The 19,133-nt window shown below is 45.0% G+C and overlaps 1 long non-coding RNA gene across 2 annotated transcripts; it reads left to right on the top strand.

Moving 5' to 3' along the window:
* Window positions 1–403: 403 nt before the first annotated feature.
* LOC131488064 (uncharacterized) lies at window positions 404–15,611 on the top strand. Of its 2 annotated transcripts, none has more exons than XR_009250066.1 (3): window positions 404–584; window positions 1,687–1,785; window positions 15,450–15,611. It is a non-coding gene; the product is annotated as an uncharacterized LOC131488064 (long non-coding RNA). The 2 variants fall into 2 exon arrangements; XR_009250067.1 differs by lacking the exon at window positions 15,450–15,611 and adding an exon at window positions 8,511–10,662.
* The last annotated feature ends 3,522 nt before the right edge of the window (window positions 15,612–19,133 follow it).

Genomic DNA, 19,133 nt, shown 5'->3' with positions numbered 1-19,133 from the left:
CGCGGGTCCGCCCCCGACCCCGCGCGGCCAATCGCGCGTGGCCCCGCCCCGGGCACGCGGCTCCGCTAGCCTCCCGGGGACCCGCAGGGCTGCGGGGAGGGCCGCGGGCTCCCGGCCGCCCTCCAGCGCGGAGGCGGGGCTTGCCGGCGGGCGGGAGAGGCCCCCGGACCCCGCGGGCGGGGGGCGCCCTCCCTCGAGCTGCCGGTCGGGCACGCTTGCGGGCGTCCGGAGCGCTACCGGGTGCCCTGGGGTTGTGTTCGGGGTCGCTTTTGCCTTTCCTGGCACAAACCTTCCTCCGCCAGAAGATGCCCCGGGCGGGAAAAGAACCGGCGGGGCAGTGAGCGGGGCCTCGGCGTGGGAAGGAAAGAGGGCGGGGGTGGGGTGGGGTGGGGAGACTGAATTCCTTCGGATTTTTGCCAGCCTTGTGACCTTGGGCACCTTATCTGCTTTCTTAGACTATCTCATCCTTTCTCTCAGAAAACATTGTGGCACCTTCTGGACAAGGGGATGCAAAGAAGGAAAAGCCAAGTGGAGTGTGGGCACACGCAGACCACCCCGATGGTGTTGATTTCCATGACTTAAATGTGAGTCGAGAGATTTGGAGCCTCCCCAAGGTCACACAAATCTTTGAGAGCCCAAAGACCAGAGTCCAGTTGCCATGACACTGCGGCATCATAATCCTACTTTGGGGGAGCTTTTATGGGCATCTCCCTCTGCTGTGGGAGCTCTGGTGACATTTCAGCTGGGAAAATGTCTGACCCTGGAAATGCATCTTAAAATGCCACCGTATCAGACCAGACACTCCTCCATTTGTCCCTCCAGTTAAGGAGTGCTGGGGAGCTTGTTGTGTTTGCTAATCTCTGGGATGCCTCCCTGTCCCCTGTTGGACTTGGCCCGTCCTTCCAACCCCCCTCCCTCACAGGTGTCACCAATACCCTGCATTAAGTTCTTTGTTTCAGGTAGAGTGGTTCCTGTTTTCCCCGTTGGACCCCGAGTGATACACCCAATATTATATACCAGGCACTTTGTCTTCACAAGTCTTAAGTGGTATTGTTCCCATTTTACAGAGCAGGAAGTTGAGGCTTAAAGGGTTAAATTATTTGCCCAAGGTAATATAGCAAGAATCCTATTTCATCAAGTCTAAGGTGAGCATTTTCCCTACATTTTAACGTCCTTGGAATGGGAATGCTTTCTATCATGGACATCATTGTGAAGTTTTCAGAATATGGAGAAAGTTTAAGATCGCCCTTCTGATAGATAATCAGACTGTGATGTTACCAGCAAAATTAGAATGAGACATAGGTGAGGCCACTTTGTGACCACAAAGATGACTCAGTGATTGCTGCTGCTTTTTTTTTTTTTTTGGTAATATTTATTCATTTTTGAGAGAGAGAGAGAGAGAATGTGCGGCGTGCGCGCGCGAGCTGGAGGAGGGACGGAGAGACGGAGACACAGAATCTGAAGCAGGCTCCAGGCTCCGAGCTGTCACCACAGAGCCCGACTCGGGGCTTGAACCCGCTTGAACTGTGAGATCAAGAGCTGAGCTACAGTTGGACGCCCAACCAATCTGAGCCACCGAGGCACCCTGCTGCTTCTTTATCAGATCGGAGATAACACTAATCCTGCTTACATCCTCCTGTTTCCTAGAGGATACTCAGTCTCTAAAATGCCTCTGCTTTTTGACAGCATTCAATCCAGAACTGGTTCCCACTTCCCTAAGTCCTCCACAGAACCATGGAACACAAGCCCCAATGTAAAGAGACTCCTATGAAGACTTCCCCTAGGGTACGTTCTCCTTTACAGCAGCAAGTTAAGTAAACCTAACCTTTTTTTTTTTTTTTTGATAACATTTGTGTTCCTGGTGGTCTTTGGTCGGAGGGCCTTGACAACCTTAGCCAATTTAATTTGCATACATTTTCATTTTTATGTATATGAAGACAAATACGATTAATGTCTCTGTCAAAGTATCAGTAAGTCTGGAAGAGATCTTGAACTATAAAATACAATACAATATGAGAAATCGTGTCAGAATTTGGCAGAGTTTTTTTCTCTTCAATGCTTATTTATTTTGAGGGAAAGACATGGAGCAGGGGAGGGGCAGAGAGAGGGAGGGAGGGAGGGAGAGAGAATCCCAAGCAGGCTTTTTTTTGCTGTCGGTGGCGGCACAGAGCCTGATGGGGGACTTGAACTCCCCAACCGCGAGATCATGGCCTGACCTGACATCAAGAGTCGGATGCTTAACCGAGTGAGTCACCCAGGCGCCCCTGGCAGAGTTTTTTTTGTAAGGATACATAAAATAATGTCTTGTCCTGCTAGCACGATATCTTAGATTTAATGAAACATGGTTTGTTGCAAAAGCAGGGCTCAGCTCTGGCTCTGCCTGTCCTGTCCTTGCTCTTTCCATTACAGTTCTGTTCTGCTTCTCTGTGAACTTGAAGTACTGGGTTTTTGTTTTGTTTTGTTTTAATGTTTCTTTATTTTTGAGAAAGAGACAGAAGCAGAGACAAAGCGGGGGAGGGGCAGAGAGAGAGGGAGCCACAGGATCTGAAGCAGGCTCCAGGCTCCTAGCTGTCAGCACAGAGCCCGATGCGGGTCTCGAACCCATGAACCGTGAGATCATGACCCGAGCCACCGTCAGATGCTTCGCTGATTGAGCCACCCAAGCGCTCACTTATTAAATGAACAGAAGGGTAGATATTATTAGCTCCGATATATACATGAAGAAATCAAATCTGAGAGAAATCAGTCCTTTGAGGTCAAGCAGCTTGCAAGCCACAGAGCAATTCCGTCCCACTGCAAAACCAGGGCTCTTTCCCCCTGTCACACCTGCTGCTGAGCCAGCCCTCTCTGCACCGAGCACTTGAGAGGGAGCTCCGGACCATCTTAGGTGGAATTCTCATCCACCGGCTGCATAGTCAGAGCCAAATGAGAGCTTGCGGAATCTCTATTATGGAGATAGTGCCACGCGGAGGAGGGCGGGTAGGCATTTCCTAGATAAGGACGTCTGTAACTTGTCTTTGGACTTTGTGAATTTGGCTTCGGAATATGAGATTCCTAAAACAGGAAGGGCAGCCTGGAGATAGGAGAGTTGGGGACGAACTGCCTGTTGCCAGCAATTCGCTGCTCCAGGCTACTCTCCATAATGTCTCCTGGGCCAGAGGCCCAAGCTGGGATGAAGCATTTCCTTTGGGTACAGCTTTTACTATCGGTGGCATTTTAAGCCTCTGTGTTGAGTGGGGACAGTGAATGGGATGCTGCAGGAAATAAAGGAGCTCTAAATGTGGAGAGGGCCGTTGACGACTAAGAAAGCGGGTGCATGTGTGGCTTTGCTCCTAACTTGGCATTTTGTAGTGGCCTTCAGCAAAAGCCGTAATAAATATCTGTCCATGCTCTTCGGCTCAGTAATCCCATTGCCAAGAGTTACCCTGAAGTCCTCCAAAAGAAGAAAGATAATGACTCAACGCAGATACAGCAGCGTTTGCCACTTGCACTACTCAATCCTTAAAACTTAGGACACTCTTACTCCTGGGTGACATTTCACTTAGTTCTTGCAGGTAGTCACATGTCCCCTTCCCTTGGCTCTGGACTCAGTTGGGACAGCTCTGCTATGAAATGGGCATAAGGGGCACAGCACACTGTGATGGTTTGTTTTCATGTCTCAGTCCCTTGTGGGCTGTGGGCGCCTGGAGGGCAGGTCCATCTTTCTGTCCATCTTTCTAGTTCCAGCATGGGCCCAAGGGCTGTGGTAGCACCAGCTTGGAGCCTGTATGTCAGGGCTCTTGTTGCAAAAATGTCAACTCAGGGGCGCCTGGGTGGCGCAGTCGGTTAGGCGTCCGACTTCAGCCAGGTCACGATCTCGCGGTCCGTGAGTTCGAGCCCCGCGTCGGGCTCTGTGCTGACAGCTCAGAGCCTGGAGCCTGTTTCGGATTCTGTGTCTCCCTCTCGCTGACCCTCCCCTGTTCATGCTGTCTCTCTCTGTCTCAAAAATAAAATAAAAATGTTAAAAAAAATAGCTTTAAGAGATATAATTTACATTCCGTACAATTCACGCATCTAAAGCGTACAATTCCGTGTGCAATCTACATCACTACAGTATGATTTCAGAACATTTTCGTTCCTCTTGAAAGAAACCCCATACCCACTAGCGGTCACTACCCATTGTCTATAGCCGCCCACCCCCCCCCCCCCATCTACTTACTGTCTCTATACATTTGCATATTCTGGGCACTTCTTATAAAGGGAATCGTACAGTATTGGCCTTTTGTGATTGGCTTTTTTGTGTGTGATTGACTTTTAATTAGCAAAATGTTTCCCAAGTTCATTCCTCTAACATGTATCAGTGCTTTTTTTTTAATGTTTATTTTATTATTTTTGAGAGAGTGCGAGAGAGAGATGGAGCGTGAGCAGGGGAGGGGCAGAGAGGGAGAGGGAGACATAGAATCTGAAACAGGCTCCAGGCTCTGAGCCGTCAGCCCAGAGCCCCCTGTGGGGCTCGAACTCGGGAACGGAGAGATCATGACCTGAGCCGAAGTCAGACGCTTCACCCACTGAGCCACCCAGGCGCCCAGTCCTTCATTTCTTTTTTTTGCTGGGCCATATTCAGTTGTAGATACATACCACGTTTTGTTTGATGATAGACATTTGAGTCGTTTCGACCTTTTGGCTATGGTGCTACTGTGAACATACGTGCACAAGTTTTTATTCGGACATCTGTTTTCAGTTCTTTTGGGTACGAACCTGGGAGTGGAATTGCTGGGTCATATGCTAGTTCTACGTTGAACTTTTTGAGGAATTGCCCCAAAATGTGCTTCCACAGCGGCTGCGCCCCGCATTCCCACCGGCAACGTAGGAGAGATCCGATTTCCCCACGACCTTGCCCACACTTGTTATCGTCCATCGGTTATAGTATAGCCATCCTGCCAGCTGTGTGGTGTATCTCAGAGGTTTGATTTGCATTGTCCTAATGACTAATGATGGTAAACATTTTTTAAAGGTAAATTCTACCCCCCCCCCCCCCCCCCCCGCCATAGGACTCAAACTCACGACTCCAAGATCGAGAATTGCAGGTTCTACTGACTGAGTCGGTCAGGCGCCCCAACATCTTTTCACGATTGTATATCTTCTTTGGGAAAATGTCTGTTCAAATCCTCGGCTCATTTTTAAATTGGGTTTATTCGTCTTTGTATTGTTGAGTTGTAAGAGTTCATTATATATTCTGGATGCTAGACCCTTATCTCTCATGTGATTCGTAAATATTTTCTGTGGCTTTTCCTTCTACTCTCTCTCTCTCTCTTTAATATTTCTTTTATTAGAAAGTGCTTATTTATTTATCTGGAGAGAGAGAGAGGGCGCGCGCACACATGGAAGCTGGGGAGGGGCAGAGAGAGAGAGAGAGAGAGAGAGAGAGAGAGAGAGAGAATCCCAAGCAGGCTCCGCTCTGGCAGCACAGGGCCCGATGTGGGGCTCCAGCTCACAAACCATGAGATCATGACCTGAGCCAAGATCAAGAGTCAGGTGCCCAACTGACTGAGTCACCCAGCTGCTCCTTCCGTCTACTCTCTTAGACGTATTGTTTGCAGCACAAATGTTTTTAATGTCGGTGTGAGCCAATTTCTCTCTTTTCCCCTCGGTCCGTTGCGCTTTTGGTGGTCTATCTACCGACCTCCTTGATCACAGTAGACATCTCTAAGCAGTTTTGGTTTTCTTTCTCACTGAACTTGGATGCCACCTACCCTGGACTTTCTTCCCTTGCCACTGTTTTTATGGGTTAAGTGGTAAAATCCCAACCGCTGGAGACAATCTGTGCGGGTTCAAATCCCCACTAGTGCTACCATGTATCGGTGGTGGTCCTCGGTGACTTCAGTGTCCCTTACTGAGTGGGCAGAATGCTGGGGGTAGGTGAGAGAAATCGAGAAGGGGATAGATGAGGAAGGTAATGGACGGATCTCATTCTCTGAATCCTCTTGTAGTAGACTGGACTGAATGGAGTGGGGCCGAGAATTCTGGAAGCAGACTTTCCAGGAACGGTCTTGTGCGTAACTTCAGATCTTCTCAGCCACACCTCATTCCCAAGCTACAGCCAGTGCTTTAAAACAACAACAACAACAACAACAACTTTTTTAACGTTTATTTAATTTTGAGAGACAGAGTGTGAGCAGGGGAGGGGCAGAGGGAGACACAGAATCCCAAGCAGGCTCCAGGCTCTGAGCTGTCAGCACAGAGCCCGATGTGGGGCTTGAACTCACGAACCATGAGATCATGGCCTGAGCTGAAGTCAAACGCGCAACCAACTGAGCCACCCAGGCGCCCCCAATATAGCCCGTCCTAGGCAGGCTTCGTCAACTTCATGTAGGCACAACCTGATTGCCCCTTGCCCGCACCTTGTACCTTTCGCTTTTTGCTCTGGGGTTCCTCCGACACCTCAGTGGGAGACATTGTGGGACCTTACTCAGCGCTAACACATGTACATCCTAAAAGGGGGTGGCCTAGGGAACCATCAGTGACCAATAGGGATGGGAGCTGATGAACGAACAAACGTCTCTCGTTCTGTTTCCCCAGAGGGTACCAAAGACAGGGTGAAGGGTACTGAGGGTATAAGACAACAGCTGTCCACTTTTTTCTACAAAATCAGAACCTATAGAAAGATTCCAGGAAGCTACACTTGTAACAAGCCCTATGGGTGATTCCTACACATACAGAAAGTTTGCAAAACACCGAATGAGGCCATTTTCAGGAGGAATTTACATTCTAAAGGGAGCGAAGGTTACGATTCTGGCTCACGTGAACCTTCCCTTGTGTCCCACAGAGAAGTAGCATGTGACTCGAGACTTCTTCCCATCTTTGTCTTGATGGATGGTTCTCTTCTGACTGCTTTCCGGTGATCAGGTTCACCCTGCGTGTGCACATGAACTTCCTTCTCAGTCTCTAAGACAACTTCTTTCTTCCTAAGGAAGACTCCACCCCTTTCCACAGGGGGAGATTTTGCTTCTGTGTTCCTTCCTGCATCCTGTTGTCTAGAGTGGGTCCCGGGCTTCAGTGGGAAGGTCGCTGGTGTTCACTTCCTGCCAGGCCGGGCAAGCTCTGGGTGATGGCCTCTGGCACCCGGAGCAGAGACGAGTGTGGTGAACCCACCAATTCTAACCCGGCTGGAAGAGCAAAAGCCGCAGAGCCCGCTGGTTCCCTTGTTAGGTTTCTTCTTAAGTAAGCACATCTTTCAACCCCCACTGTCAAAATTTCTGGAGGCAGTAAGTATAAATCTGTATCTAAAAAGACATCCCCCTGCCCATTTGCATGGCTCTCAACTTACCTTTTCAGATGAAGTTCCTTCCTGCGTCGCCTGGGTCCATTATCAATCCAAGCCTACTTTTTTTTTTTTTTTAAATTTTTTTTTTTTCCAACGTTTTTTTTATTTATTTTTGGGACAGAGAGAGACAGAGCATGAACGGGGGAGGGGCAGAGAGAGAGGGAGACACAGAATCGGAAACAGGCTCCAGGCTCCGAGCCATCAGCCCAGAGCCCGACGCGGGGCTCGAACTCACGGACCGCGAGATCGTGACCTGGCTGAAGTCGGACGCTTAACCGACTGCGCCACCCAGGCGCCCCTACTTTTTTTTTTTAAGTTTGTTTGTTGTAAGAGAGAGAGAGAGAGAGTACACGTTTGCACACGTGGGGGTAGGGCAGAGAGAGAGGGAGAGGAAGAATCCTAAGTGGGCTCTGTGCTGTCAGTGTGGAGCCCGATGTGGGGCTCAATCTCACAAACCCCGAGGTCATCACTTGAGCCCAAATCCAGAGTTGGATGCTTAACCAACTGAGCCACCCAGGTGCCCCCAGCCGTATCTACCTTTTTTTTTTTTTTAATGTTTATTTATTTTTGAGAGAGAGACAGAGTGCAAGCAGGGGAGGGACAGAGGATCGGAAGCAGGATCTGCGCTGACAGCAGCAAGCCTGATGTGGGGCCTGAACTCACGAACTGCGAGATCATGACCTGAGCCAAAGTCAGACGCTCAACCAACTGAGCCACTCAGGTGCCCCATACCTACCTTTTTTTTTAATGTTTATTTACTTTTGAGAGAGAGAGAGAGAGAGCACAAGTGGGGGAGAGGCAAAGAGAGAGGGACACACAGAATCCAAAGCAGGCTCCTGGGCCGAAGTCTGCTGCTTAACCATCTGAGCCACCCAGGCACCCTGCCCCCATACCTACTTTTATTAGCTGCTTGGTTAATTGCCCAGGGAGTGGTACCAGCAGTCATTAAAGTCTTTCCATTTACAGTCTACCTCTGATAACGTTGACAGTGATGGGATTTGGGGATTCGAGGACCAATATAACGTAGTGGATCTGGTTTTGGCCTCGGGCAGAAGAATGGGCTCCACAATTTCTGTAAGAGGGACCATGCTTTTCCCCTGCTTGGCTCCCAGTTACTCCAGGATAAAGTCCAAACTTATGACATACAAGTCTTTCATGATCTGACCCCTGCTTGTTTCCTGCATCATTTAGAACTTTTCCATTGCAGACGATAGAAACCAAATGCAAACTGGGTCAAGTGAAAAAGAGAAAGCGTTGGCCCATGTATCAGAAAAACCCCGAGCTGACTTCGGGCATCGCTGGATTCAGGAGCACACATGATATTTTCAGGAATGTCATATCTCTCCATCTCCGGGTTCGATCTTCTGCCTTGGGTTTGTTTTCAGGCAGAATCCACTATCTGGTGGCAAAGATGAACATCACAGCTGATGTGGAGAACAAAGGCAAAAGAAAAAGAAATTAAGCTTCCTTACAACTTACAGACAGGCAGAGTGACCTTCCTCAAGGAGCGCAGCTGCCTCAATGTCAATACATTGCTAGAGGCAAAAGGCAACCTTAGTTTGACATTAGCCTGACTCCCAGGATCTTGTAAAAACTCCCTTTGGAAACTTCCTTTATCTCTCCCCCACAAAGATATATGTTAACAATCATCCTGTAAACATAGGGCCCTCTGATATACATCTGAGGGGTCTCACGACTAAGAGTTTACTGGGCTGTAGTAAACGACCTGTTCCTAACAACAGCTAGCCCCTCAAGATCCTGGAAACCTGGCTTCCAAATTCCTTAGAGGTTTACACTATCCCTACCCCCTCCCAACTTGAAAGTATATAATCAGTCGCTGCTCACAATCTGGGTGCAACCCTTTCTGCCCATGGGTCCTGTCCCCGTGCTTTAATAAAACCATCCTTTTTGTACCAGAGACATCTCAAGAATTCTCTCTTGACTGTTCACTCCCGGACCCCAACATTTCCCATCATTTCGGTGCCCGATGTGCAGCCTGAGTCTTCTCATCTGGACTCCGAGGCTTAAAACCCAACTGGGGACGATTTCCTAGGGAAATCGGCCGTGAAGACCACGTGTGTTAGTTAGAACGTTGCTTAGACCATGATTCATTTCTATCTTTACTGATTTCTGTCAATGTCCCCTACTAACTACTTAAATTACAAGACAGTAATTTTCCTTTGTAAAACTTTTCTAGTGTTCTCCATGGGTTAAAAACAGCAGGTTCGTCATGGCATGGCACAACACAGTATGTCGGTCCATTCACCGGCACCCATTTGCAGCCTAGGGTGCAACAGGGAAGCGGAGGGATGTTGGCAATCCCTCCTACTGGGCCTTTATGGCAGGCAGGATGGCGATCAGTAGTGATTTCGTTTGAGGGATGCCTTGGGTCACTTTGACACCAGGAACCTCTGACATATCCTGCACGTGGGATGCCACCCTGGAGTCAGGGGGCATTTTTTGGGTAATGGACCTTCTCTAGCCTTCTTCTTTGGTTCTCAAGGACTCTCCCTTGGGATGCCTTTTAACCCACTGGAAATAATTCATATTGTAAAAGTTAAAAAGTCTGATCTTCTGTAACACTGCATGACCTTAGTATGATTTATCAGTCAGATCTCTTCTGCAGGAAATGGGGCAAATGGACTGAGATACTCTATGTCCAGGACTTCATGGCCCTAAATCATGACCCCAATCTAAGGTCCCCTTGCAAACTGTGGCCACAAACCTGGCTGATAAACTCCCTTCTTACATACTGGATGATAATTAAATAGGCCTCCTCCTGATAGAATCCAGGTTGCTGGAGGAAACACAGGTTCTCATTTGGGGGCCAAAGGCAGGGGACGCTGACCTTCTTTCACTGTTCCTCCTCCTAATAGATGCAGGGGCTTCTTCCTCATTCATTTCCCCGGTTAATGTCTATGATAATTGGAGCCAACTGTGGTTAGTCTACCTCGGGCCAGGGACTTTAAGGAATATTCCCAAGCAGCTGCTAAAACTCCCTTTGTTTGAGGGAAGTTCCCTGTGTTCTCTGGCCCAACATGGATTGCCTAATTCCATTTGTTGAGGGAAAAACAAGCAAACAAATATGGCATCTGCTCATCTGTCCGAGCTGACAAACTTTAGAACAAGGAATCCTCTTTCTCTGTCCTCTGGCACCACCTCGAATCTTCTGCCTCCTCCTCCCCCTCCTCCGGTTGCTGCACCCCTTGGGTGATACCTGCATAACTGGCTTGGTGCCTCTGGCACTCTCGACTCCTGCTCCTCCTCCCCTCGCTGTCAAGGAGCAAAGACCCTTGGACTTTCACCACCCACTTCAGATTTCCCCACTGGTGTCCCAGGTAAAATCTGACAATGGGGAACAAATGGACTGACTTTCAAGTGGACCTAGGTGGAACATAATTCGGGACTTAAACTAATTTAAGGTTGTTGGGTTAATTAATATAGACACGTTTTTAGAGTTATCAGCATTACATATGAAATTTTTATTCTATCCTGGCTTACTGAAGGTCAAATAAGCCCGTGTTATCTCTGTTGCAGTTTGGCAGCAAAATGATGACTTAAAATGATGGTTGATTTTGTCTGTATTAAAGTTTTCTTGGGTAATTGTTAAGACAGCTTGAAGCTTTGCTTGGATGATAAATCAGGTTGAATTCATTGGACATCTAAGTCTTTTCCAAAGGAGATAATATACTAAAGCATTGATTACTGAACATAAGATTTCTCTGCTTTTGACTTCTTATTGCAAAGAAACTAAGAATATCTGAGTGTTGGAAAACATGCTTTGTGCTTAACTGATTCATAAATTTGCCATCCAAAGAATTCTGGTGTAACAGTTCACAATTGGTTACTACTTAGTTTTCACTAGAGACTAAGGTTTCTAAGAGTTAAAATTCTGCTAAATGTAATTAAGACTGATGGAAACAAGGGAAGCAATTCTGTATGTAGGAAAGTAGAAAATGTGTAAGAAAGATGTAAGGAATGGGAATACATTTTTATCTGATTATTTTTTAAATTTAAATGTTAGTTAACATACAGTGCAATGTTGGTTTCAGAAGTAGAATTCAGTGACTCATTACTTACATACAACACCCAGTGCTCATCACAACAGGTGCCCTCCTTAGTACCCATCATCCATCTAGCCCGTCTCCCACCCACCTCCTCCCCATCAACCCTCAGTTTGTTCTCTATTGTTAAGAGTCTCTTGGAATTTGTTTCCCTTCCTTCTTTCCCCCACCATATGTTCATCTCTTTTGTTTCTTAAATGCCATATATGAGTAAAATCGTATACTTATCTTTCTCTGGTTGGCTTATTCTATTTAGCATGATACATTTTAGCTCCCTCCATGTCATTGCATATGGCAAGATTTCATTCTTTTTCATGGCTGACTTACACACACACCACACCTTCTTTATGTGTTTACCAGCCGATGGACACATTTGGGCTCTCTCCATAGTTTGACTATTGTTGATAATATGCTCTAAACACTGGAGTGCATGTATCTCTTCAAATCTGTATTTTTGTATCCTTTGGGTAAATACCTAACATTGCAATTGCTAGATCATAGGGTAGCTCTATTTTTAGTTTTTTTTTTTTTTTTTTTTTTTAATTTTTTTTTTTTTAACGTTTATTTATTTTTGAGACAGAGAGAGACACAGCATGAACGGGGGAGGGGCAGAGAGAGAGGGAGACACAGAATCGGAAGCAAGCTCCAGGCTCTGAGCCATCAGCCCAGAGCCCGACGCGGGGCTCGAACTCACGGACCGCGAGATCGTGACCTGAGCTGAAGTCGGACGCTTAACCGACTGAGCCACCCAGGCGCCCCTCTATTTTTAGTTTTTTTGAGGAAACTCCATACTGTTCTCCGGAGTGGCTGCACCAGTTTTCATTACTACCAATAGTGCAAGAGGGTTCCCCTTTTTCTGCATCCCCACCAATCCCTGTTGTTTCTTGTGTTAATTTTAGCCACTCTAACAGGTGTGAGGTGGTATCTCATTGTGGTTTTGTAGTTCCCTGATGATGAGTGATGTTGAGTATCTTTTCATGTGTTTGTTAGCCATCTGGATGTCTTCTTTGGAAAAGTGTCTATTCATGTCTTCTGCCCATTTCTTAATAGTTTGTTTTTTGGGTGTTAAGTTTGATAAGTTCTTATAGATTTTGGATACTAACCATTTATCAGATATGTCATTTACAAATATCTTCTCCCATTCCATAGGCTGCCTTTTAGTTTACTTGATTGTTTCCTTCTCTGTGCAGAAGTTGTTTTTTTTTTTTTTAAGTTTATTTATTTATTTTGAGAGAGAGAGACAGCAGGAAGGGGCAGAGAGAAAGGCAGAGAAAGAATCCCAAACAGATTCTATGCTGTCAACACAGAGCCCGATGCAGGGCTCTATCCCACAAACTGTGAGATCATGACCTGAGCCAAGATGAAGAGTCAGATGCTTAACCGACTGAGCTACACAGGCATTCCCAGAAGCTTTTTGTCTTGATGAAGTCTTGGTAGTTCATGTTTGCTTTTGTTTCCCTTGCATTCAGTGACATGTCTAGTAAGGAGTTGCTCCAGCCGAGGTCAAGGAGGTTGATGCCTGTGTTCTCCTCTAGGATTTTGATGGTTTCTTATCTCACATTTAGGTCTTTCATTCATTTTGAATTTATTTTTGTGTATGGTGTAAGAAAGTGGTCCACTTTCATTCTTCTGCATGTTGATGTCTAGTTTTCCCAACTCCATTTGTTGAAGAGACTGTCTTTTTTCCATTGGATATTCTTTTCTGCTTTGTCAAAGATTGGTTGACCATATAGTTGTGGGTCTACTTCTAGGTTTTCTATTGGGAATACATTTTTGTTGAAGGAAGAAGAAAGTAATTTTGTCCTAAAATGAGACTGGTTGTTTGGAGAGAAATGGCTTGGGGGAAAAATCTGAATGCAAAAGACAATTGTAGGAGTTTTGTGAATGGAAATCATTGAAAAGGAATTTTATGTACGGTCAGGATGAACTAAATTTGAAATAAATGGATTTTATTTATTTTATTTTATTTTCTTGAGAGAGGGGGAGAGAGAATGAGTGGGGCAGGAGCAGAGAGAGAGGGTGAGAGAATCTTAAGCAAGCTCCACTCCCATCATGGAGCCCGACTTGGGACTCCATCTCATGACCGTGAGATCATGACCTGAGCTGAAATCAAGAATGGAACGCTTAACCAACTGAGCCATCCAGGTCCTTCAAAATAAATGTTTTAAAAAATACACTGGTATAGGTGCACCTGGGTAGCTCAGTCGGTTGAACATCTGACTCTTGATTTTGGCTCAGGTCATGATCCCAGGGTTGTGGGATCAAGCCCTGTGTTGGGCTCTGCACTGAGCATGGAGGCTGCCTAAGATGCTCTCTCTCTCCCTTTGCCTTTCTCCCCCGCTGGTGCTCCCTCTGTCTCTCTCTCTCTGTCTCTCTCTCAAGATAAAAATAAAAATAAATGCACTAGTATAAGATTAAATTTCTGCTTTCTGTCTATTAAAAAGGCAATGTTTTCTTGGATTGTTTTTCTGCCCTTGATAAGAAAATGTAAATAACGTTATTTTCTCTTTCCCCAGGAAAACCAGTTTCTATGTTTGTGTCACAGAAATAACTAAGTTTCCTTGTCATTTACATCATAATGAACTCTCATATCAGATCGTTAACAATGCCCATTTCCAAGGTTTTTTATTTTTATTTTTTGTCATTTATAGTTATTGTTCTGATGCTCTTGCACAATAAGTTTCACTTTCAAGGAGATTCATAAAAAAGGCTTTTGAGGGGCGCCTGGGTGGCGCAGTCGGTTAAGCGTCCGACTTCAGCCAGGTCACAATCTCGCGGTCCGTGAGTTCGAGCCCCGCGTCGGGCTCTGGGCTGATGGCTCAGAGCCTGGAGCCTGTTTCTGATTCTGTGTCTCCCTCTCTCTCTGCCTTCCCCCGTTCATGCTCTGTCTCTCTCTGTCCCAAAAATAAATAAAAAATGTTGAAAAAAAAAAATTAAAAAAAAAAAAAAAAAAGGCTTTTGACAAATACAGGTTTTTTTATATCTTTAAGATCATAAAACTAAAATAGGTAAGAATTTCCAGAACTAAAAAGCTGCATTCAAACTGAACAAGAATTAGTAACATGGGACTAAATAAATTGAGGAAGATGCTTATAATTTTGTGACTCTTGTTTGAAACATTGCTGGTCCTCTAATGTTTGCTCTTGCAGATTAAGGAAATTTTCTCTTATCTATGACTTACATAAATATGATAAAATATTCATTTATGAATGAATTGAAGCTTTTTAACTTTCCTCTCTACCTGAACCCTCTAGAATTCAGAAAAGTCTCAGTGAGTTTTCTTTCTTCCATGGCAATTGTGGTTATTGGCATAAATTCAATAAGAATTTGTTCTCGTTAAAGGACACCATTGGAAACATTGGTTATTTTACCAAGGCTTTGACTGGAATGTCATATTTGAGACACATGCATAGACCCAGATAGGACCAAACAGCTTTAAGGAATTAAGATTGACCTTATGGAACCAATAAAGCCCCCTGGAATGTTGGCCTGATACCTTGCTTACAAGGGTTTGTGGCCCCCTTACCGGGTGAATAAAGATTGTCACTTCCTGGCAGGTGCAGGAATCTCAGGATATTTTGGGGACCTCAAGAAGAGGAATTCACCCAAATCTGCAAATATTTGTAGGCATGTCTCATGGCAAGTACTTGGCTTAGCTTCTGGCCTAGAGGGGCTACTAAGAGTTCTACTTATGAAAAGTTCTAGCAAAGCATATTTTAACAACATCTATATGACCAGTTACTATTCTTGTTGAACTGATGTAAATAATTAGGCCAGGTTTGTTAAATTTGGACTTGTTTTGCAAACAAATTAGTCTTGATTTGGCTATCTCTGGAAATAAGGGTGATTATGAAAAGAAAAATCTTTCTTTCTTTCTTTCTTTCTTTCTTTCTTTCTTTCTTTCTTTCTTCTTTCCTTCTTTCTTTCCTCTTTCTTTCTTTCTTTCTTTCTTTCTTTCTTTCTTTCTTTCTTTTCTTTCCTCTTTTCCTTCTTTTCTTTCTTTCTTTCTTTCCTTCTTTCTTTCCTCTTTTCTTTCTCTTTCTTTCTTTCTCTCTTTCTTTCTTTCTTTCTTTCTTTCAGAGGCTTAATGCCCAGTGCAGAGTCCAAGATGGGGCTTGAACTCACGAACCTGAGATCAAGATCTGAGCTGAAATAAAGAGTTGGATGCCTAACTGACCGAGTCATACAGGTGGCTGAAACAAAATTATGTTTCAATAACACACCTTTGCAAATGCTAAATTCTAGTTCTGATTGTCTTTGAATGTTTGTTGTTTGCCTAAACTAGACAACTTGAAGTCAACTTCAGAGAAATGGCCACAATGGCTCATATATAAATAACCTTTGTGCTTGTTATTCTGTGGAATAACAGGACCCCATGGGCATATGATTATTTGAGCAGCTGGAAAATGGGATGAATTCCCCAACAACTGTATAACTCAACTATCACCTTGACCAATTCTATGTGTCTAGGATGACAAAATCACTCCTTAAAAGCCAGAGTATACCCCACACCATGGGGTTGACTATGACTTGTGGTGATAATGGACAGCCCCACTTACCCTATGATTGGATTAGATGATACACTTAGGAATGTCCTCATCTCCTGAGACAGATCGTCTCCCAACTGCCAGTGATTCCAGTTGTAATTAGGATATTGTTAAGGCTAAACCTCAAAGGGAGAGGGCTTCTTCTTCTTTTTTTTTCTTAAAGGCTTATTTATTTTTGAGAGAGAGAGGGAGAGAAGGAGGGTTGGGGGGTGGGGGGTTAGAGGATCTGAAGCAGCAAGCCTGATGCATGGCTCAAACTCACGAACCACAAGATCATGACCTGAGCCGAAGTCGGCTGCTCAACTGACTGAGCCACTCATACACCCCAAAGAGAGAGGGCTTCTTGATGGTTTTATCCCTTAGCCATATTTGTCCTAGGAGCCATTTCTATTGATGTAAAATTGCAAATAGAGGCTTTAGCCAAGCATATAGAAACCATCTTTATCCAGACCCAACTCATAGTCACCCACAAATTCAGAAGGTGGCCCTCCAAAACCACACGGCCCCTAATATCCTGACTGCAGCTCAAGGAGGCCAAGAATCAGATGGCTGACTCCTAACAGGGCCCAATGGCTGTGTGACTCTAACCTGTGGCCATGACTCCCTCCAGGCTGGATAGGCCTCTCTACTCTGGGTTTTGCCTGGATGCATAGATGCATGATTAAAACCATTACCAACCCAGCCAACCTTCCAAATTTAAACATAATGGTGGACACATTCTGTGTTTCATTGTATGACCACCTAACATTCCACCTTTATTTCCTTTTGAGAACTGGAGGGTGTCATTTAGCACATGGAAGCTTTTAATAAGTACATGGTCAAAGCCCTAAATGACACTCAAAATAGCATTTACCTATTAAATGCTGAAGTAACACAAACGTGGAAAACAGTTTTACAAAATGGAACGGCATTAGATGTTTTAACTGCTGTGCGAGGCAGAACTTGTGCTCTCATAAAAACAGAATGCTGTGTATACATTCCAGATTACCACAAAAATATTTCTGGGTTTCTAAATGACATGAATACTTCAATTGGCACTTTAAATGATCCCTCTCTTTCCTTTAATGATTGGTTAAATTCCTGGACCGGAGGAAGATTTTTGTTAACCATCAAAGGACTCTTATTTGGGCTTCTTTTTCTTTTTGTTATTCTAATCATGTTTTGCTGTTTACCCCCACGTCTATCCACCTGATGCCAAGACTCCTTCACTGCCATAACTCCAAGTCAACAGATGATCCTTTCCACTCAGGAAGATCCATATTTCCTGCCTTTTGTAACTCCTATATATAGAAGTCGCCAACTGACCAATGTTGACCCATAGGTAGGAACGTCTCTACACCCCTATTCAGCAGGAAGAAGTTACAGAAGATGAGACCTTCCACCCTCAGCAACTTAAAGATTTAAGTGTCAGAATTGTTCAGGGGGGAATGATGTGGAGAACAAAGGCAAAAGAAAAAGAAAAAGAAATTAAACTTCCTTACAACTTACAAGCCACTGCCAAGTACTTGAGACAGGCAGAGTGATCTTCCTCTGGGAGCTTAGCTGCCTCAATGTTCACCGTTTGTTAGAGGCAAAAGGCAACTCTAGCTTGACATTAGCCCAATCTCCAGGATCCTGTAAAAAATCCCTTTGGAAACTTCCTTTATCTCTACCCACCCCATTCCCCCAAGATATACGTTATCGATCATCCCCCAAACATATGGCCCACTGATACACCTGAAGGGTCTCATGACTAAGAGTTTACTAGACAGTAGTAAATGACCCCTCAAGGTCTTAGAAACCTTTCTTCCAAATTCTTTAGAGACTTATACTATCCCTAACCCTCTCCCAGTCACTCCTCACGATCCCAGTGCAGCTCTTTCTGCCCACAACTTCTGTTCTCCATGTTTTAATAAAACCACCGTTTTTGCACTAAAGATGTCTCAAGAATTCCTTCTTGACTGTTTGCTCCCAGACCCCAACATTTCACATCAATAGCCACCTCAGGTTTATAATCTGGTAGTTTAGCAAGCTCAACAGAGAGTAAATTCACCTTGTCCAGTCAATTCCAGAAAAGTTAAGAGGATGCCTCTTACTAGTGAGACTAGGCCATATGCCCATCCTTGAACCATCACTGTGACTCTTACATCCCATGTGAACTACATTTTTGAGAGTTATGTATGGTAGTTTCCAAAGTATCTGTGGGATGATATTATCATGGAATGATATAGCATACACCACCACCTGTCTGTCAAATAACTATGTCCCTTTTTTCCCTTGCTAACAGAGTGCAAATTCTATTCAGCAGCAATGTGGAGGGAAGGACAGCCCTTTGCTCAGCCTCAGATGAACCGTAATTGGTCTAACCCAAACACCAGAATCCTATTTCTTTTGTAGTTTCTGGCTTATGGGTCTGCAGGTGACGAGGCTCTAGCCAATGAGATTCTAAGCGACAGTCCGTTGGAAGGCTCTTGGGAGGGTTTTCCTCCCTAAGAAAATGGTATTGTCATGTGAGGGCGGGAAGTTCTAAAGCTATGGCAGCCATCTTGAAGCAGATCCATAGAAAAACTAACCTGTCAATTTGTATTGAGAGGCTGAATTATCCTCCCTTAGTGCTCCCTTTTGAGACTCCCTTTAAAAAAAAACACACATTGTACTAAAATGCACATAACATTAAATTCACCATTTAAACCATTTTATTATTTATTTATTTATTTTAATTAAAAAACTTTTTTTAGGGGCGCCTGGGTGGCGCAGTCGGTTAAGCGTCCGACTTCAGCCAGGTCACGATCTCGCGGTCTGTGAGTTCGAGCCCCGCGTCAGGCTCTGGGCTGATGGCTCGGAGCCTGGAGCCTGTTTCCAATTCTGTGTGTCTCCCTCTCTCTCTGCCCCTTCCCCGTTCATGCTCTGTCTCTCTCTGTCCCAAAAATAAATAAAAAACATTGAAAAAAATTTAAAAAAAAAAAAAAAAACTTTTTTTACATTTATTTATTTTTGAGAAACAGTGAGACAAAGCGTGAGTGGGGGAAGAGCAGAGAGAGAAGGAGACACAGAATCTGAAGCAGGCTCCAGGCTCTGAGCAAGCGGTCAGCACAGAGCCCGATGTGGGGCTCAAACCCACAAACTGTGAGATCATGACCTGAGCTGAAGCAAGACGCTCAACCGACTGAGCAACCCAGGCGCCCCACCATTTAAACCATTTTAAATCCCATAATTCGGTGGTATTTGGTACACTCGCAG

Source organism: Neofelis nebulosa, chromosome 10 (assembly GCF_028018385.1).
Source record: "Neofelis nebulosa isolate mNeoNeb1 chromosome 10, mNeoNeb1.pri, whole genome shotgun sequence".
Classification (NCBI taxonomy): domain Eukaryota; kingdom Metazoa; phylum Chordata; class Mammalia; order Carnivora; family Felidae; genus Neofelis; species Neofelis nebulosa.
The sequence above is the reverse complement of the archived record's forward strand: the minus strand, read 5'-3'. Positions and strand labels throughout refer to the sequence as shown.